The sequence below is a fragment of the Dendroctonus ponderosae genome, unplaced genomic scaffold (assembly GCF_020466585.1).
Source record: "Dendroctonus ponderosae isolate FM_Combo_2020 unplaced genomic scaffold, Dpon_F_20191213v2 Dpon_F_20191213_7, whole genome shotgun sequence".
NCBI lineage: Eukaryota > Metazoa > Arthropoda > Insecta > Coleoptera > Curculionidae > Dendroctonus > Dendroctonus ponderosae.
In genome coordinates this window covers 7569554-7588899 of record NW_026018916.1, presented here as the reverse complement: position 1 = coordinate 7588899, position 19346 = coordinate 7569554, and the positions used below count along the sequence as shown (strand labels likewise).

Sequence of the window (19346 nt, the reverse complement as noted above, 5' to 3'; positions counted from 1 at the left end):
TTTGTGTCTAATAAATATAATTTTACAACCTCGACTATGTTTCACTTTTTCTGTGTTCAAAACCTTTCTCCGACTTTGGTTACAATTTTATACAGTTTCACTGATGTTGGTACAGAAAGTGACCATTTACTTTACCTAAAACGCTATATAGATAAATAAAATTGGCTTGAAATTATTACCTGAAGCTGCGTGGGAGCCTAGGTGGTTTTGGTTACATTGGAGTCCTTACAAACATTTCCATCCATGCAAGAAAATATTGAATAAAATGAGAATTTTTTTTTACGAATATATCTTGACTTATATACTTCACACACAATCACACTTCACAATCTTATACATTTCACAGATTTATTTCGACATCATCTAGTTCTTCTATCACCACTGTTGAATAGCTATCGCCGTCTTATTTAGATCCGATTCCTACTAATGAATAAAATACATTTCATAACACAAGAGAATATGAAATAAATTACAATTCCGTAATTTTTCCTTCTGTCCTTTTTAACGAACTTTTCTGAAATAGTTCGTTGGAGTATTAAATTTTTCCATTTTCTAAAAAATATTGACGAATTTCTGTTGTCTACGATGGGTTCTTCACTCAGGCCTACTGGGTGTTACAGCTGTATTAAACCAACTCTATAAATTCGAGTATCTTCTTGTCTTCGAGGTAAGTATATAACGTCTTATATCATAAAATTTGACTGAATCTTGAGATGCAATTACAAGTTTCCGTAATGAATGATTAATTTTCCGTTCGTTAATTTTTACCTTTCAATGCTGACATGAACATAGGCAGAGCGTTCACAGTCATGTGAGCAAATATAAATTTATAAATAAAAGTATTGAAAAAACAATGTAAATAATACATTTTGAGCAGAAAATGGACGATTTATAAATGCTGCTGCTGTTTGACTGAAAAATGAGCAAGTACGCAAACAAGCGGGAAAAAATCTTTGGGCTGAACAGCACTTACTAGTAGACGAGCAACAAAGAGCAGAGGGTAATAAATTAAACCAATGCATTAATTCGATCAGTTTTGAAAGCCAAAAATATACCAAGGCTGTCTCTCACAGATATCACTCAAAGTGCCTTTAATAGCCGAATAATAATATAATGGCCAATCTCGAGGGTCTCTATCAAGATAGGGAGGCATTATCTGTGAGGAATAGAGGCCAGTCACGCAATCCATCGTGTGTATTCTGTGTACTCCGCAAATTTACTGTGGCATAACCCATGACCACAAATTAGGATGATATGCTTGCTATAGCATACGAATACAACGGTATATTGTGTCTGGGATACACAACTTTCCATACATGGCCGTCAAGTCAACAGTTTACTTACTATATATTAATATTATATTTGTTTGCGCATAATAATCAGTGGAGCTCGAGGGTGAGTTTTCGTTTATTACTCATGACAACTGAATGTGTTTGAAAATACTTCAATTTTAATTAGTTTTCAATCAGAAAATGTGAACTTACAATATATTCCTAACACTGGCCCGGCAGCTGAGAAAAAAATGAACAAAGAAATAGTGCAATGCGTAGCAGAAACCGTTAGTCCGATCCCTCTAACCCTTTTTTTCAATTCAATATTTACAATATAATTAATACTGAAAACCCTTCTGCAAGAAAATGCACAAATAGAACAGCACCAGATAAATAGACTGGGGTGGCTGCAAAGCCGAATGCACTGATGCTACTACAAGCTTCTGCATTTAATTGATGTGCGTACTATGTTGACCCTTGGGCGATCGGCAACAATCCCTAATTACCTCGGCTTTAAGTTATCAATGGACCCATCTTGGTGTGGATAATCAAGAGTCCAGGGCGCGTTTAAACGCTGTTCCGATAGGTCTGAGAATTGTAAACCTGATCTCGATGATACTGGTTGATTTTTTTGGCTATTACAGGGATCTAGGAAGCAGCAGCACTTGCTGCAGGAAATTTGTTTTCTGGTTGGGAACGCTCGAAAGTCGATGCCAGTTTAGTTTTTCCAAACCTAACAGTTGTTAGGAGATAAGCGAAATAAATTTTAATAAGCTAACTTCCAATTTCTTAAATATTAATCTTAAAATATATAAATAGAAAACTTGTTTGGACTTTTATCCGTGATAAAATTCCGTACAGCTTTAAGTCGTCATCTAGAACCGTTCACGTTTAACGCAAAATTATGTATTTTAAATAACACATTTTATTACGATCGGAGTCCATTAGCATTCCGAAACAATTCTTCCAAAATAATACGTACTCGAATGTTTTTAAACTCTAAAAAATTGTCCCATTTTACCAATTTTTTTCAATTACTTTTCTTTAAATTAGCTTTTTTAAATTTAAAGAAAAGAGAGTTTTGAAAATATATTGGAAGCCGCTAACAATAATTAAGCCGTCTTACAATTAACTTGTTTAGATCCCGATTTTTGCTTTGGTTTTACGGAGCGTTCATTAAAAGCTTTGACTTAAAACCTTTTATTTTATACAACAAAAATATGATAAATCAAAAAGAGTGCACACATTTGGCATAAACCATATACTTGCCATATGAATCCATCATTAAGTCGTCTTCTGCAAAATTTGACATCCAACGTAATATGGGTTTTTTTTAATAATACATTTTATAACGAAGCCATTTGCATATCAAAATCATTGTTCAAAAATGAAATATACCCGAAAGCTTTCTGCTTTTTCATTTTATTTATTCGACAGGACAGAAAGACCAATAGGTCGATAGCCTTTTCTGAAGAAATTAAGAAATAAAGATTTTTACTACTACTACTACTACTATTCGAAAATACCGTATAAAGGCTGTTCTATTTTATCAAATTGATGAATTCCTTTACTCTCCTTCCATCTACCGTTTGGAAATTTAAAGAAAAGGGACTTTTGACCATGTTTTGAAAGTCGCTATATAAAGCCCTAGAACTAGAATTCGGTCTCATTCGCTCTCAAAAGATCTCTGTTTTTACTTTTGTTATATGGAATATTCGTGAAAAGCTTCGACTCTGAATCTTCTATTGTACACAACTCCCTGTGATGTATTACGCGCCGCCAAATATTAAGACGAGTTGAAAAATCGTAAAAGTGGTATGGTATATTAATTGAAATCATTAGACGAGTCGGTTCAAAAAAGCTTTTGGTAATTTGAATTAATTTTTATACGTTTTCATACGCCTGGGTCCAATTTTTTTAAATTAATACCTTTTTTTATCGAGGGAATTCAACGCGTTCGAACTTTGCTTGAAACCACAGAATTTAATAAAACGTTTATTGGCCAATTCGTTATGTTTTTTAGATTCAATAACATTGTCGCTCTTCTAGTGGTTTATCAGAAATGGACGAACTCTCTTCAGTATGCATTCTATGAATTTTCTTTGCCATAGAACCTTGTATGTGAGTCAAAATCGTCAAAATTAAATATATACTTTCAGATGTATACTCTGTTGCTAGACATGCTTTTATTTTTGTACGTAACATTTTCGGAAAAACAGGAAAAGCTTAACATTTTCCTGTTTTGCTTTATTATTGAACAAATGTATATTTATTTTTCAAAAAGCCGTTTGTTTTTTATAGTCTTACAGTAAGCGGGATTTTCAACGTAAATGTAAAAGTTCTATTATTAAAGTTATTTTTACATCTTTTTGTGAAGTTCTTTGAATAATTCAAAGTAATGTAAACATTTCGGAAAACGACTGTGTAGTATTTGTAAACTAGCTTTGTATAGAAAGTTTAAAACTACAACTATTCACTCATTTCCACATATTCGTACTGGGTTTAATTTCCAGTTTTTTGTACTAAAAACAAACTCACACACGGTTTATTCTAGAACTCTTCAGTGAAAGTTCGCAAACGTCTGCTCAAGGGATTTTCTAATCTCGTCCAGTAGCAACCAAGGTTTGTTCTTTATTTAATTGCCCATCTAATGTAAAACGCATCCAACTTATTTCTTCATCAAATTTAAATCGGGCTGGCTCTGGGTAACCGCAAGGTTGTGAATAGTTTCCCAAACTTACCTCCCCATAAAGTTTGTGCAGAATTGTTTTTGTTTCAGTGTCGAAGGTTGTTGCTTAAATTATCCTGTGAAAACTTTAGTTTCGCACTTGTTTATTCAATTCTTTAGTGTACTTTAATGGTCTCAACCATATTGGACGTATTTTAATTGGCAGCGCTTTCCTGAGCAACAATTAAGAGAGAATAAAGAAAATAATCTTATAAAATTAATTGAAAATTTTTTGTCAAATGTTGCTTGTACCTCGTGTTAATTGAAAGGTAAGTTTATAGCTTACAGATATTGGATGGTTTTTTAATTGGTTGTTACTGTAATTATTAATTTTGAAAATGGTTATTTAATAAATTTAATTTTTTCCACATTTTCACGGAAAGTTCTTCATTGCACATAAGCTCCCATAAAATGGGAATGTTTCATTATTTACACAAGCAAAAAGGTTTTTGTTTGCTGAATTTTCACTGAAGTAATTTGCTAGCGATAATAAGGATTTTCAATATAGGTACCTACTTTAGAACATAGTTTCAGTTAAACGTGAAGTTCTGTAAAACATTTATTAAATTAAGACGTGATTATCAAGAAAAATCAAAGATTTATTCTTATAGCCCGTTCCAAGTACGTTAAAACTTAGTATGTAAATATTAGTTCTTAGTTCATGGTGAATCATTCAATGCAGTTCAAGCAATACAGTATTAGACGCCAGGGGTTGAGTCAACGATATTTTTTAAATGTCTTTAAAAATTATCATAATAATACAAGAAGAAACAGTTTGGGTTCCCCAACTGTCTTTTGATATCGATTCACTAAGCATTATTGCTTTGTTGCTCGGTTTCATCAACATTTCTTGGTGCTTGCTACAAAATAGATATAATTTTCAAATATACATAGCCGAACTCACTTTAACTAAACGCAACCCGACGATGCGTTGATCCTTTAACAACGATTTCGCATGGTAATTCTAATTTAAACTGATCCATAAATCACTCTTTGCTCGGCTATATGACAGATGTTGTCCGTACCAAAGTATGTAATCTGCGTTACCTACAGCATAGAGGGAGCACACTTATTGCGTACAGGGTATGTTATTATTTGCTTTCCTCTCAGATTTATTATGACTGGAGTGTGTAGATTTTAGAGCTGCAACGGTACAAATATTGGATGTGCGTGATAATTATTTCGCAACGCAAAGTTTAAATGCCGATCGCTGTTATCAATACTTAACAACTGGAAATATTTTGGTTTATGGCCAGAGTACTGTGGGATTGAGATTCGTCAGTATTTCTTGTGATTCTGTGGTTTTTCGTTACGTATCTTGACAAAAAAATCATTATAAACTACTAAGAAAACAGAGATATCCGTTTCGCAATTATTCAAATGTAGCTAGTTTATCCAGTACCATTTACTTGCATTGTGCATAATGCAGTCGCAAGATCGAAAATCCAACTTTATTACTTTTTAAATTTTAAAGAATTTGTACCTTGCCACAAAAATTTGCAGTTTGGAGGTTGAAAAATTAATTTGTCTTCTGTTCTTAATTTTTAAATTTTTATTATTAATTAAAACTTTTTTAAACTTTTTATCTGAGTACTTTAAAAAATGCGCTATTTTTACACGCAATTGAGATTGTTCCACAATTCTTCCTGCCTATTTATGGGACCTCTGTAAACCACTAAGCCCTTATATTAGGGGTTATATTTTGACTATAACGCTTATGTAAGCAGTTATATTGGTTAGTTCATTAACCCACTTCATTTAACCACCTCAAGGCTAATTCCTAATTTTTAGTAAATACATTTTCGATTTTAGAGCTACAAAAATTCAGCAGTTTATAAGATTTCTCGAATTGAAGCAAATAATTTTCGATTGCCATTTTAAAAGCTGTGTAAAAACTTGTGAAGCAATTTCATAAAATAATTATTAATAGGCAGGTAGGTAAAATACAGCCAAACAAACAATTCAGAATAACCGCCCAAAAATATGGTGCAACCTTTAAGAATTTTCTGTTACTTGTTATTTTGCATTTGAGTGTCTTTTCTTTTTATAATTTCTGTTCATTTTGACTGCACTTTCTTAATGAAAATCACTATTCTTCAGAGCATATGAGTAACCAAAAGTTGCAAAGTTGAAGATTTCGAAAAGTGTGCAATATATCGATGTTAATCAAGCATTCACACAAAATGTTTATTCAATTTAAATTCCTTGACTATTGCCGCTTTCTAACTACATTTAAATTGGTAAAAGTTCACCATTGATAAAAAATCACCTCGCTTGAAAAAAGTATCAACGTCAAAAATGTGTGTCCAGAATAGTTTATTGGAAACGTGGCTAAACTGCAGGTTCTTTGCTCTTATTTGCTTCTGAAAAGGTTCTGGTACTGAGACGTTGATCATTTTTTGCTTTTTAGCTTCAAGTTGAGTTGCAATTCGAAAATTTTCGCTTATTTTCTCGAATCAATAAATTACATTATTATTATTATATACAGAATAATTGGTTCGAAAAAATAAGTGAGAATTTCCGCGTTTGCGACTCAACTCGAAGCTAAGAAGCAAAATAATATACAATAACTATACTCTTACAGAACTATTATTACTATTATTAACAACCTGAAGTTTAGCGCTTTTTCCACATAAAGTAGGAGAAAAATTAAGCTGATCCAGTTAGCTGAGTAGCATTAAGTAACCCTCGTATCCTTACAGTGTCTTAACCACATAAAATATGATAACGATTATTCAAGCGGTCGTTTTTTAAACCCATTTTTCTAGTAACTGTCGGAACCACGGTAAAAAAATAATAAAACCTGTTAGGTGTCAAGTTACCGAAAAATATTACAGCCATTTAACGCATTCATCACCAGATAGGTGGTTTATATTACCATAGGCCGGTTAATGATGCGCTTGATGAATGCCATGCAACCAGTGAAAGTACACCTCCGAATTTCAACTATGCACGCAGTTTCCGAATTAATTATATGTTGTTAGATGAAGTGAGAAATTATCTGTCTTGCTAGCTGCAATGCTAAAATTGAACTTGTTTTAGTTTTGGTTTTTATACTCCATACCAGTTTTTTTTGTAAAGACCTTCATAACGAAGTTGGAAATCGCATCAACACAGAATTTCATTGGATTCAATATAAAATGTGTCTCTTAGAACATACAATAACTGCCCCGTGCTTCAAATAGACACCTACCTATTCCCACATGAAATAGATAATTGCCTAGAAATTCCTCATTTTTTATTATCAGCGTAAATATTATTGGAGTAATAGATATGTAATATATTGCTGAGAAACATTGAATATCTGTTCCTATCTTTTCATCATTAATTAAGACGCCGATGCATATTTATGGTCCACAAAATCGGTCGCTATCTTATTACGGATTTAATTAAATTAACTGTTCTTAATCGTAGAAATCGTAGCATTCGATTAATATTCTGACTAGATTTAATTTATGTTTTTGATTATTTCTTATTATGCATACATCATAGTTAATTCTGTACTCTAAGCTGTACTCAGTTTTTATGAGATCAGGAAGCTGGGCTGAAAGCACCTTGGGAATTTCCATCTCAATTTGCTTTCATCGTATCGCTTCCTAAATGTTATTACCGACTGCATTCAAAATTTTATAATGCATTCTGAAATAAAATTAAGCTCCCTAGCGCTAGCACATATGGTCGCTTTTTCGTTAATGTATCTTCATTTTGCTTGCCCAAGTTTCCTCTTTGCATGTACACAGATATACTCAGTGTAAACGACCCAACACATGCCAAATTTAAAGTTCCTGTTAAAAAGTTTGTCTAAAAGCGGAAGAAAAGTTTACCGTAAAGCTCTTTCTGAACGGTTCCATCCACGAATGGATATAAAAATATAGCTGTTAAAATGTGCCTGTATATGAGATAAGTTTTAACAAGATTTTTAGTAGTCATTCCGTTTTATAAAATCTGTTGCTTGCAAAGGTATTTTGTAGCTCTTTTAAGATGTCCCGAAGCATATGAGAAATTGTTAGTTTCATACATGAAAACGATATGCTGATGTTGATAATCTTGAACTTCCAATATGCATCTAGACGATTTATTTCGATTGAAGGCAAAATAATTAAAAAGCAACATGTGTTTAGCGGCGATTACAAGTTTAATATGTTTTCTCTAATATTTAATCAGGGTTCTATAATGAATGCCCAAAATTATAATTAAATATTTGCAACCCCCAATTAAAAGCATGTCGAATGCCATTCCGGTCCTGTGCAGGAAATGCGGAAATTAAAATTTGTTTTCAGTTTTCCCCACTTGTGTACAACATGAGTTTCCTATAATCGTTTCATTTATCACAATTGGCCGGAATTCCAGCATTGAATTCCGAATTTTAAGCCTTTCAGAATGACGCCAACAGTACAGTCGTTAGGGAGGGACATTTCGGTTTAAAAGTTATGTGGGATACGACCAGATTGCGTGTGTGTAAGAAATAAATATTAGGATTAACCTATATTTTTTGGAGAAAGATTTTCAGAAGTGTTAGGCAAATTAGATGGGGCCATGCATCATAATTATGTATATTTTGTTGGGATTAAGTTGTACGTTTACTATTTTCTAGGCGAAACGTGGTATGACAGGTGGATTTATTGCGGAATTAGCGGTCCTAGCCTATGGCTTTTAAATACTCACTGTAATCATGTTTGTAATCGTAAAAGCTACAGGAAAATGTGCTATTCGGTAAAACATTTTCTACACACACATTTTTTTCATTGATTTCAATCACGTTCTACAAGGCTAAATCAGAGTTTCGAAGTTGAACGTAGATGTTTGCTTAATAGTGCTAAGTAATGTGAGATTTCATGGGTGCCTGAAAATAATTGTGATTGCTGGTACTTTTCAATCTCAGATTATATCAGAAGTTTTACGTCTGGGACATTTTATGGTTTTGGTCATTAATATGCAGATTAATTTATCATCTCAGGGCCCAGCTCTGGACATCTAAAATGATTCACATCTCATCTTGTAGCTTTTGTACTTTTTTCCTTACATTTAGATCAGCTTTACCTATAAGATTATTGAATCATTTCCAACGGCAATATATACTTTTTAATTTCGTTGTTTTGCTTTCGATCTGCAGTTTTTGAACTCAGTTGTGTTCATAACGTTCTTCAAACTTTTCTATACAAATTCAACATCCGTAATGTTGCAAATCACTGTAGAAAATTGATGTAAAAGCTCTAATAAATTATCAATTTACAAAATCCATTAAATCTGTTTAAAAACTTGGAACAAACGAAAATAATTTTCGTTACATTAGTAACTCGATTAATGACCGCTTCGCTCGTAAGACAGACAAAACTTGGTGGAAACTTTTACAATGCGAAACTCAACTATCAACAACCCTTAAAGTTCACGATGAATATCTTAACAAGTAATAAAATATGTCTTACAAAACTTGGAACAGGGAGTAACAAGTAATTACAAGGAGAGCTAGCGAGACAGCCCATTTTTCAAATGTTTTGTTATGAACTACGCCCTAATAATCCCTCAACATGCTGTTGCTTGTATGCTAATTTTGCTATGGCGATTAACTTTTCGCATTAATATACCGGGCGAAAATAGTACAGGAGCTCGAGCATTCGACTAATTTACCTATACCTGGTGTTCATATAAACCCGAACCTTAGAAAATTAGTATGGGAATTTTGCTTTAATTTGTATGTGCCTGTCTGGCTGGAAAGTTTTCAAAACTGATTATTTGTAATCATAATTTTGCACTTTTTCAATAACCAATTTTTATGCTTTCTCAAAAATTACAAACTTTTAAAATTAATGCAAACAAATAACCAATAAGTTCTCATGGTCTAATTCGCTATTTAATGCAACAAATTAGAAAACATTTTGTGCTTTGTTTCTATTTATCGGCTTCAAACAGTTTCCTTCTAAACAATCATTCTTCGTTGAAATTCTGAGAGAACATTTTTAAAACGGCATCGATTTTTCAAAAAATTGTTCTTTCTTAACTTTCTGTTAGTTCGTCGTTTGATATGTGTATACATTTTCACGCTATATTTTATGTGTTCATACCGTCACAATCTTCTAATCTCACTTAATTTGTCATATTATATTTTATATATTATTATATTATTATTTATTTGTTTTGACATGAGTTTTAGGCTTTGTCATTTATCTTTTTGATTGTACGTTTATCATAACTTTTGAGTCGGTTTTTAAATTAAATTCTTAATTTAAAAAAGAATAAACAATAATACACCAGGCTGAGGTAAATTTATGGCCGTACCTGTAAACTTTATTCCTACAATCTTCTTTTTTTTCAAAGAGTTCAAGAACCTCTTGTTTACTATTCTGTAAAATTTTCAAGAATTATCCAACAATTTAATTTTATTAATAACTATAAGAAGATTCAGGGAGGAAGGAATAATAAAGCCTTGACTGAATAATGTTTAATCAACCAAAATCAATTCGTTGGGTCTAATTGTTACATTTGCAGTTAGTCTGTTAACCTAGCTCCCGGACTATAGACTTAAAGTATTTTGTTTGCACTGATGTCATGTGAAGCCGACATTTGTAAAAAGTGCCCCGAGTTCAGTATCTGACATTTTACAAGTTTTAGTACTTAGAATTGACCGAATCACGCAGTTTTAGGTGATTTATCTGAAGTAGTAATCGCAGTAGCGGTTCGCTGAACGATAACGGTAAAAAGGCCTGCCTGCTGTACACTTTAAATGACTGAAACTTCAGACCCAGACTTATTGCTGAACACTAGGTTTAATAATTAGCTAACAACTGTGAAGTTTAACAATCACCCTTTAAGGTTATTTTTTTATGTCTGGACACTTATAAATGATTTACCAGAAAATGTCGGTCTTGCTTAGGCTCGATGAAAAACGGCCATGCAAGTAGATCAAATTATATTGCACACTTTAACGTAAGTCCATGTGTGAACTTTTTCAAGAGCAACAATTTGCTTAATATAATATTTTTATAATTTTTCTGCGCTTTCACAAATAAATTTATAGTACCTACAATAAAATCGTTTTTTTTTTATTTTCTTTATAGTTTAAAAAATTGTTTCATCATCTGAACATTTGTGTTCTTACGAAATACACCAGCACGTTGGGTTTGAGGCTTCTCTATCTCCTCGCAGCATAAATTCAGCAGATAACTGAATTATCATAATTTAAGTGCGTATGACGCGCCATTCTTCTACTCGTGTTGTACGAAATGTTGATTTGCCCCCCACTAAGGACAAATTAAAAATCAAGGGAAAGGTGTAAAACGGAAATTAATCTGAGTTTGTCACGGAATACTTGTTGGATAACGATCTTTCGCTCGGGTGTTGTACACATACACATAAAACGGTGTCAAATGTAAGTTTAGCGATATCGAATCTAGGTCATCGAAATACATATATCAAGGATTCCGCTTTACTTGTCTGCACAGCAACATTTTATGCGTACATATTGTTTTACTTGAATTTCTCTGTAGTGGTTGTCATGCTTGTTCATACATTGTTTTTTCGGTAATCGGCCATGTCATACCACGATATTCCAGCGAATGTATTCGAATTGAGGCAGTAACTCGCCATATTCATATTATGTGGGCTTCTGATGTTGAGAGAAAGGTTTCCACCTTGCGTTGTTTAAAGTAAATGCGAATTTTGTTGTTCCACACACTTTGAGCCTAAATAAGACTGGATGATGATTGTCCATTATTGTGTTTATTTATGTTTTAGATATGTTTAAGCACCTACTAATGAGCCATTTGATACTAAGTGGAATTGCGGTGTAGCCCAAAATATCGAACCCCACAGCTCTGACGCCAATGTTCTGAGAGTTAACTAATGATTAGAAATTATGGAAAAGTCGCAATTTATTTCCAGTCCGATTTCGTACTATTTTAATTAATTTTCAGGCATCTGTTCGCACTGTCATTTCCGTTTTTTGACTGAGTGCTCCATTGTTATTGCGCTAGATAATAATATTAAACCATTTGTAATATTATTAAAAACGATGTTTTGTGCATGTCTAAATCAATGGGAGCGCTTGAGCGCTTAATTTGGATTGCCATATGTATATTACATGCAATACAAAGTGCGACACATTTGCAGATTAATTTATCCAAAAAATGCGACGCTATTACTTTGAAACAATACGGTTTAGGTTTATTAATGAGTTACAGCTACTCGCCATTGTGTGTAAATTACCATAAATTATTCATTTCAACGTCTAATTTAGCACATTTTCTGTATTCTCTTTTTTCAAAAAAAGCTGTTTAGATACTTACTTTATGTGTATCTATTCTTAATTAATATTTTAGATTGAAGTATTTTGTGTCAGTTTGTGGTAAAAATATTGTACTAACTTGTTAATAAAAATAAATGCAAATTATATTTAACATCTTGTCTTATAAAATCGCTTACATCTCCGAACATTTATTCCTAACCGATAACAGAGTTAGATAGTAATATTTAATTTGTGTAATTTCCCAAAAGGATTTGCATTTTTAAATGCACTACTAATACAGAAAAAATGAATATCTCATAAGCCCGACTGAGGACATCTTATTTTTTCCTCCTATAATTAAATTTCCATAAAAAATGCTCGCCCAAATTATAGCATAGAGGTCCGTTAGAAGTGAGCTACGTATTATTCGTTGCGTGTTCAAAAGCAGGTGAACTTGAATAACAATTTTATAATTATTTTAAAATGGTTTCATTGTGTTTCGACGTGATAATAGAGTCCGAACGTTGTCTACAGTTACAGTAATCATTTGTTATAAGTTGGGAAATTCTAAATAAAACTGTGTAATTAATTTCAATTTTATGAGGCACCCCGTAAAAAAATAGTCGAAACTGGGAATATATTTGGAAGGTCTCATTTCCTCATTTATAACGTTTTCTGCTTGTATTGGAAATGTGAAAACCCACTGATTCCAAAGATCAATGTGAATGATAAGAGAAACTCTAGCGATATCACCAGTCTCTACGAGAAAAGCAGATAAAATAGCTTTAGGACTACAATTTTCAATAAGTACATGTAATACCAGTGCATAATCTTGATTTCTCACTTTTCTCGATGATGGTTATTAATTCCGATGAGATCGGCGGTTGGATCGGCTTCTGATGGCCGCACTGTAACAACTAGTTTAATACCACGCTGAAAGTTTGCTATTTCATAACAATCGCATCGAATTGTGTAATAACAACGCTGAGGTCGAAGCGAATTTTTAATCGAACAAACCGCCGATATTCTCGAGTAATCATAAATAAATAATTCCCGGTCATAAGTAATATTCGAGATCGTGAGCTATTCTGAAAATCGTGGGATATCTGTGGTACGCCCACCCGCAGGCGTGTGCCGGTTCCCAAGAAGTGACCAAAGTAACGCAGACCTGCCGAGAATTTATTGTTTTTTCGTTTGGGTGGCTGGAGATGTGCATTTATTGCTTGCGGGTATGAAATCACCCTCCCATGATAGGAATTAGTGCTAAAGATTCGTGCACCTTTAAACGCAATTCTTCACTACGGCGGCACTTTATGCACACCTTCTTTAGTTGAAAACTACGTTTTATTAGGTATTCATATAGCAATTGTTGTTCATTATGTTGAATATTAAATCGCATTGTCTAAAAACAAGTATGTGCACATTTAGAAAAGAAAAGTAATTTTTAATATGGTAAAATGTAATATTATCATCTAAAAATGAATAGCATATGGTGTTCTTTCAACAGCAAGTGCCACAGGTTAAATCACATTTTAGACATATCGAAATGCGACGAAATTGTATACTAAGTTATCAGCAGTGAGCTAAATTGTTATTTTAAGTAAAATAATATTTGCTAAAGACAATGGCTTTAAATGTATGATGGTGAAAAATAGCGATTACTTTTTTAAGAGACTGAACACATTAAACCAGGTTCTGAGCGAAGATTGCTATTTATTTTATACCTGGATGCCTAATGTCTTTTTAAATGGACTTTATTTTAATTTTATAACAATTTGAATAGTTTTTTACAGCCAATTTTCCAAAGGTCCTGTTTTGATCGCTTTAATTTGTTTTTTTGTTTGTTTGTAGCTTGAAACAGCATACTAAACTTAATTAAATTAATTTCATTTTCATTCAATCTAATCACCAAACAGGAAAGCAATCATTACATAAACTTTAGTTTTAATAATTGATTAGCAGCCAACTGATCACTATTTTAACTCTCGTGATTTTATGGAAAATTGTAGAGCCAGATGAAAAATCTGCATTTTTTACAATAAATTCTCTACGCAATTTGACTACTTTACGTTGACCACATAAATGTCTAATTAATGGCCAAAAAGCCTTGTCTGCCCAACGGAAATAAATATAGAGGTGCCTCTCCATCTTTGGAAAGAGCAGTGCGTCCTGCATAGTAATAGTAAAATTACCGACATTAGCTTATTTCTCTGGAGCGCCTTTAATTCAATTATCTGCGGTTGTCAAATTGCCTTAATTGGTGGAAATGGGCTGGAATGCGTTTTGAATTGATTTTTTAATTGTGAGTAATAGCGAGATCCCCTCTGTGTCTCTCCAACATACAAATGGTCGCATTCTACAGCTTAATGATCTCAAAGGTTTAAATGAAAAGTTTAGTTCCAATTTCAGTTTTTTCTTTTGCCTGCGTTTGGAATATTGGCGAAATATTGTGACTTTTATATTTGTTCTTTAAGCCAAAAATAATTTTTGTGTAAGGGTCTATTTAATTTTAAAATGTGAAAAATTCTCTTTCAGTATTGTTAATATGTAGGTATTTATTAAAATATACAGAGTGGCGCAAAATATGCTTTATTTTGCTGAGCTGATTATTAAAATAACTCTTAAGGGAATGGCTATTGTAACAGTGTACCAAAGCAAAAAAGTGTTATTTCGTAAAAAACTGGTCTTAATTTACCCAACAATTCAGCTCTCCCACTTGGATGAAAAGTCGGCATCTTTAACCACATGCAAATTCATATTTATTGCTGGATAATTCTACAAAACATACACTACATTTTATCGTTTTGAGCACTATGAAGGTAGCATTATATCAGGAGATAGAATAACCAAAGTTTTACAGAAAATATAAACCTTATCACTGGTAAAAGTATTACATTTTCTTCGTTGTAAACTTCATGCTTCGAATGAAGTTTTATCACCGTATCTGGATGCCATAGTGGGTTAAAAATTAGTGTGTTTTTGAACTTTTCCAGTGATTCGTAAATATACCAGCTTTGACTTTCCTTACTTCTTGTATCATTAGAAACCTACTGGTGTTTACGTGGACTCCTGGCCATAACCAATATTGTGTTTTTATTATTACGACTTCCATATGCCAAATATACTGAGACGACCAAAAATTTCGTAAATGCACGCATCAAACGCATCGCAAATGTTAATCAAAGAAAAATATTCAGAGATATTTAAGAGAGGAGGTGGATGTGTACACACGGGATAAAATTCAATGAAACTATTCAGTGTTATACATATACGTACTACACATATTAATAGACAATTTCATTAAATTTATTTCAATTATGACAATCATTTATTAAAAAACTAAATCAATCTCGTTTTTATCTCCAATCATTTTTTTGAAGAACTCATACATATAATTTACAATAAAAAAAACAGCCAACCTAACATGGCTAAATTTCCAATTTATCGTTGCTGTTAAAGAAAGAGCCTTGCTTTGCATTACATTGACCTATTTGGCTGCTAAGCCCTTAAAAGGTTTTGTGGGGACGAAAATCTTTTTTAAAAGACGCCAGATTTTTCTGCTAAATTCTATTGAAAAATATTTAGTTTTGTTCTTTAGTGAGCTTTATTGGGTGCGGAAGTACATCAGAAAAACACGATTATATCAAGTATAGTTTTATTAAATGTTTAGATTAAATGACGCCTGATGATGAATAAAACCTGTAAGCGCAGACGAAATGCACTCATTTCAACCTACGCTGATGTAAGCTAATGTAAAAGAAAAAGTGTTTTAAAAGGCTCATGCAAAACTGCGCTCGTTGAACTTCTTTGCAAGTTCACCAGTGTGTTTTTAATCCTATCCAAACAAAAAGTGTATTTTCTACCGGAAAGCCGGGTTCAAAAGAAACCGCTGTATTTATGTTTAAACGAAAATTCCGAGTAAATTCACATCCACCGCTCCAATCCCATTATCCTTATTCCAATGCTTTAATTGTAGCTCTAACTCAATTTTAACTCAATAATTCTCCGCAAGCAAACTCTGAATTTCGCCCGCGGTTTTACATAGAGAAGTACAGAAGGCAATGCTAAAAGGATATAGTTCGGCGAACATTGAGAGCACCCTCTTGCATACTAAACAACTCTAAGAAACTATTTGAAGCCGAGAGCTGGGGCATTCGCTTGTTTTTGCTCTATGGTTAGCGTTTTCTAAAGGCGATGGTAATTGCTGAAGAATTTGCCGGCAAACTCAATTTGGACTGCAGTACAAAAGTGCGCAAATTGCCACGGAGGGTACGAAAACTCACTGAGACGCCATCACGCAATAGAACTTTCTTACTCTTGAAATACAGTTTCACAGCACATTACATGAATAAGGTGGTAAAGTAAATATTAGGAAAATAAAAAAATAATAAATAGTGATATAATCCTAGGGATAATTTAAATCGTATGCAAATTACTATGAAGGCAGTTAAGGTTTGCGTACTAAGTATCTTTCCGTAGCTAAGGTTTGTACTTATAGTAGTAGGTACCTATACCTACTATGTACTAAAAACGAGAATGAATCAATTCAGTTAAAAAAAACTGTCGTCATTTTTTGCATTAAAAATTAGTTGATTCGGCAAAACTATGTTCTTTTCATAAACAAATACTGAAAGTAGTCTGTTTGGTATAAGGCAGAGTAATGTAAAATGTTAGTTTGGCAGCAAAAAATTTTTATATTAAAAAAATGTATCAATTTTTACATATAATTTCCATTCAAAAAGAAAAATACAGACCTTGCTGTATCGTTTTCATTTCTTTTCGTTTAATATTTATCACTTATATCAAATAGCTAAAAACTTAAATAACAATTTGGTTTCAACATCTAAACAGCTAATTTTTTATTAACTTTTGTCGGTTTAAAGCATAGATTAACGAACCTTAAACAGTGATTGGTAAATATATAAGTCAAATATTTAAGCTAAGCTAAAGAGGAAGACAAAAATGAGTATCGAAACCACTGAGATATTTATTAGACGTTTTCAAACATACATTTTATATGAATATTATTTTCCTGCTGTCGCTTTTTTAACTTATACCTGCTGATAAAAGATCAAATGTTCTCACCCCTTCGTTTTATTTCTCGTACTTCTATGTTATTTGTTTGTATTCTGGAAACTTAGCTCGTAAAACTCCGTAAAAGTCAGAGTCAGAAGACGAAATAAAAATGTTACCGCGGTACTACTCCCTGTATTAGTTTTCGAGTGTTCATTTCATAGAGTTTATTGAGTCTGTTTACTGCGAGCGAGAGAATTAAAATTTCAAAGAAGTTCGTTTACGCTCGAGGGCATCTTGTTGCCAATAGTTACTTGCAGGGCTTATGTGGGCTCTTTGAGATGCTTATTGCGAATTAGAGACGGAAGTTCAAACGTATGCCTCGGGATCCATCGGTATAAATAAAATGTGAAAATTTCTTGAAAGAAAATGCTTTGAACTTACTTACCAGGCAATGGTACACATATAATCGTATAACTAGTTTTGCAAGTTTGAAACGAGGAATAAGATTTTTATAATAAGCAAAGTTATAAAAGTTCTGAATATACCAATGCACTTGCAAATGCTAACAGTTATTACATCATTTTTACGGTATTAACCATAATTTCCGATTTAGTGTTTACTCCTTTTTGATATCTAAGACGATATACTCCTTTTTGATATCAATCCGAGAACTATTTTTAATCATATATCTTATTATCGATTCCGTTTTATTTCTAATTTTACCACATTCGATAATTCCTCCTGTGCGCTGTTCTGAAGTAATAAGAATGAAAAGTAATTTGATTCAATTCTGGATTGCTAGTAGTAAAATATCTTGTGATAGATAGCCTCGAGGTGCAATGTTATTTTATATAATTGAAATATACGATTCTTTGCGATTTGCTTCATGTAACTTGTTGTTTTTATTAACTTTTTAATTGATTGCAAAATCCTCGATTAATCCACTAGAATGGTTAAAATTATCTTGCATGACCTACTGCTGTCAATTTGTCGTCAAATGGTTTACAATTTTAGGACGAAAGCAAAAGTTTCGTATAGTATGCTCAAGAATATAAAAAAAATAAAATTAGTCACATTGGGAAGATTCAAGCGGAAAAGAACGACCCTTTAGTCTGAAACTCACCCTCGAATACGTGTTGGGACTTCTAAGGTGAACTTGTTGATCCCATTGAGGGTCATAAAATGAACATGGCAGCATGTTGCATGAAATAGTAAACAGGAGATAAAACTAAACTTCTATACGCACTTTCTATACACTTCACTATCGGGTACTTGATCGCAACCATGTTTTTTATTTAGATTTACGTGCTGTATAGACGATCATTTATTATTATTTGAAGCATTGCCATCACAGCAATTAAGTAAGACAAAATAAATGTCGACAATGTATATACAGGATACTGATTAGTGCGACCTGTATATTTATCGTTAAATTACGATGGATAGTGAAAACCTGTAAAAACGAAGAGGACTTAACTTTTACCTTTTAAACAATCAATAATAACATAGAAAACGTGGACTGAGGTTGTTGTTTTCCCCTTCTGCCACGCAGCATTTGTTGGCAACGGCAAAAAACTAAATATATTCATAGAATTACCATCGACTTCAGAACATTAATTCTAATTGAGCACATATGCCCGTAATTGAGCTAAAACCGTATAATTTCAATGTTATTGTGGGGGCTAATAACGCTGCTAAAGTAAAAGTAGTAAAATTAATTACAAATTGCTCTACACCTTACTTGCAAATGACAAAGATTTTTTCCCAATTTGAATAAATCCGTCCTCTCGATCCGAATCAGTTCCCTTATTCTCAATTTAAAAATTTCCGAACATTCGAAATCGATGCAGTTGGCTCGATAGGAAAATGGAATGACACGCTATTTAATTGACGCTCGTCAGTTGCAGATTTGCGGCAAAATGGTTAAAAATGCCAATTTGTCACCGATGGAAATTAACACACCATTTGATAATATAACAGTGTCGGCATCGCTCATCCGAGCCATCACTCACTGGAGCGAAAATTAACATGTTTACCAAATTGTGTTCAAAAATCGGTTGAAGGTTTTCATCAATCAGGATAAATTTGTCGCATTTGCAACGCAAAATTC

At 32.8% G+C, this 19346-nt stretch overlaps 1 protein-coding gene across 3 annotated transcripts in view; it reads left to right on the top strand.

Moving 5' to 3' along the window:
* The window catches only part of LOC109546161 (protein slit), a gene marked incomplete at its 3' end in the record, with an annotated part of 191607 nt that overhangs the window by 160611 nt on the left and 11650 nt on the right, over window positions 1–19346 (top strand).